At 38.3% G+C, this 3,199-nt stretch overlaps 1 pseudogene; it reads right to left on the reverse strand.

The window, feature by feature from the left end:
* Positions 1 to 1,885: 1,885 nt before the first annotated feature.
* On the reverse strand, positions 1,886 to 3,194 carry LOC110428862 (cysteine-rich receptor-like protein kinase 10; annotated as a pseudogene).
* Positions 3,195 to 3,199: the final 5 nt, after the last annotated feature.

Consider the following 3,199-nt stretch of genomic DNA (forward strand, 5'->3'; position numbering starts at 1 on the left):
ATCCAATTGTAAGAACTACAATCATCCATATTTTCCTTCCACCGCCTGAATTTGAGGGAGCAAATACTAGTATCACTTTCAGAGGATTTTATTTATTTATTTATTAAGAGGTTCATGTAATCAATTCTTAAATTGAAATAAATTTGCTTACCTCCTTCCTTTTTGGTGGAAACAGAGGACTCTTTGGGGCCTTCATAGAAGGCATATAACTCATACCTAAGATAGCAGCTGCTGCTAAGAAGTCGCGCCCCCCCAGAAGCATAGCACTCAGAAGAAACATCTTTAATGGCAGCCTCAAGGCATTTGTTGCAGTCATCTGGGGATAAGTCTCGGGTGCACTGCACCATAGCATACAGGGTGTCATCTGCTGTGTTTGGTTCTCCTCCAGCAGCATACATATTTGCTGAAGAATTGAATGCTGCCCTTTTGGTAAGATGTTGCAGCTTGTTCTCTACAATAGATTGGAAGTGTACAGGATCAGAGATGTTAATAACATTATCTTTGCAAAAATTGTCTGCCACATTCAATCGGCCAAAAAACTTAATATCTGAGTAGCGCAATTGTCAATTTTCCTCCCATACGACTACTTCCATTCTGTTTCGACAAAGATTCACGATAGCCTGCAATGCACCAGAGATGCAGGCTTGGCAGGTTCCATATGAAACATTGTCGAGGCACATGTACTGACCATAAACTCCATCGGTGCCATTCCCATAAGAGGTATTGTTGTATTTGGAGATAGAAGCCCCTGAATGTAATAAAGAAAGGAGATTGTTGAGATTATTTTGAAATGAGCTATTCAATAAATTATTGCTAGTGTTGTTTGAACAATGTAGGTAGGGAGGATCAGCAAGAGCAAGATCATGAAGACCAAATAGAAAAGAACAAAGCAAAAGTAAAAGCAAAGGAATGGTTTTTGTAGACCTAGAATGATCCATATCTTGTCTCTCCAGTTTCAGCAACACTGCAATATTGGCTCAACTGCAGCTTAACCTTCAGGTAGACCTTAAATATTGGTATGAGATAGAAATCCTGACAAGCAGTTTCTGGTGAGCAAGAACCGTCAAGTGAAAGTCATATCATGTGCACCCGTTGATGAATTTCTTAAATAGTATACTGGGAAACTACGTGGAAATGCAATAAATTGACCAAGAATGTGGAAAAAAAAAACGAATGGATCCACTGAAACAATGACTGCGACATTTTGGGGTACAAATCAATCCAACACGCAGTTGATTATTTGCTAATAAGCAAAGGGAAAATTCAACAGACAAAGAAGGCGGAATCACTAAATCAGGCTACAACTTAAGGCAGATAAATTGAATGCTGGTAAATTTTACTACACTTGGCGTAGTTCCTGGAAAGTGCGTTCCGCCCTTTCACCACTTTAAGCCCGACGATGTACTGGATACCTTGACCTGACCAGAACCCTCTATCAGCCTGCTGTCCGTTGACAGGTTTCAAGTAGTACTACTACTATTAATTATGTCTTGCATGCATGTGAGACAAAATTTACTAAAACTTAGATAATAAATGTCGTGCACTAATGTGTTGAAAGATGTAATCCTTAATCTTCTTTAATTAAGGCATTTTCTCATAATTAAGGTAATTTGATAGTTTTTTTTTTTTACCTTATTTAGGTGGAAGCAAACAATTGTAGGTCTCATAGATTATCCAAAACAAACAGAAAATTATCACAGTGCATATAAACAGTATTGCTAATAACATTTTACGTTCGTGCCCCATTAACAGATCAATCTTATCGATATTCTTGTTATATTTGAACATAGGGAATAGAGATTTTGAACATTGAACTTCCGTCTTATCAATGAAATCAGTCGACAGCTGTTAGATTAACTTTCATTTGTTACTGGGGTCAATACATTCAACGGGCTGAGATATCAGATATTGTCATCTGATTTACTGATGAATCTCTCGTTGAAGACTGATCAACTGCAACCACTCTGCCAACAGAAAATGCAGGTCTCCTTGGTTCTGGAAGAGCAATTGTTTGCGTATCACTTCCTAACGCAACCACAATATCAGATATGGTGGGTCTGTCTGCTGGATCTTCCTGCACGCATAAAAGCCCGACATGAATGCACCTATTGATTTCTGGTGTTGAGCATGATTCCAGCAAACAAGGGTCTACTATTTCCAGTTCTCTCCCTTCTTTCCATAGTCGCCAGGCCTACCAATGAATTCACACAAATAATTTTTAGACACAATACAGAATTGAACTGATGGAGGGATACTTTAATTTTGACAAACAGGTAAACTCACATATGCAAGAAGTGTTTGGGCATGTTCCGCTACGTAAAAGCCACTGTTTTTTTTCCCGCACAGAATCTCTAGTATTATCACCCCAAAGCTAAAAACATCTGATTTCACAGAGAATAATCCCTCTATTGCATATTCTGGAGCCATGTATCCACTGTTTCATGTATAAATACCAGCCATTTTTTTCCCTTTTAGTATTTATCAAGCAAGGGTCAAGAATAAAGATTTAAGAAAATGCAAACTCACTATGTTCCCACAACTCTTTTAGTGTTAGCTGAATTCTGATTTTCACAAAAAATCCTTGCCATGCCGAAATCTGATATCTTGGCAACCATGTCTTGGTCCAGCAATACATTGCTGGGTTTTAGATCTCTATGAATGATTTTAAGTCGGGAGTCCTCGTGAAGATAAAGAAGTCCCCTGGCAATTCCACTTATAATTTCACAGCATGTCTTCCAGTCAAGTTGTGGACGTTTCTCCGGATCTTAAAAGAAATTATATATTGGAGATCATTGATAAACAAAAAGATTCACATGAGCTTCTAGTCACTGTGGAAGATAAGGGACATACCAAAGATGAAGAAATCAAGGCTTTTGTTTGCATAAACTCGTATATGAGCAGCTTTTCCTCACCTTTCAATTCCCCATCCCATAGCCTGACAAGGTTTTTATGTTGAAGTTTTGAAATTAATATGACTTCATTCTTCAACTCTTCTAAACCTTGCCACGACCTCCTCGACAGCCTTTTAACTGCCACTTCCTTCCCATCTGCTAGCACACCCTTGAACAGTTGAATTTAATTTACAAATTCAGATATGATACATCAATCCGGCACATAAGCAAAACTCATAATAAAATTTGCAGGGAAAGGAGGTCATAACTCTTAGATACCTTGTAAACTGTGCCGAAGCCACCTTGTC

The sequence above is a fragment of the Theobroma umbraticum genome, unplaced genomic scaffold, assembly GCF_002168275.2.
Source record: "Theobroma umbraticum cultivar Fairchild unplaced genomic scaffold, ASM216827v3 scaffold_4924.0, whole genome shotgun sequence".
Lineage (NCBI taxonomy): Eukaryota > Viridiplantae > Streptophyta > Magnoliopsida > Malvales > Malvaceae > Theobroma > Theobroma umbraticum.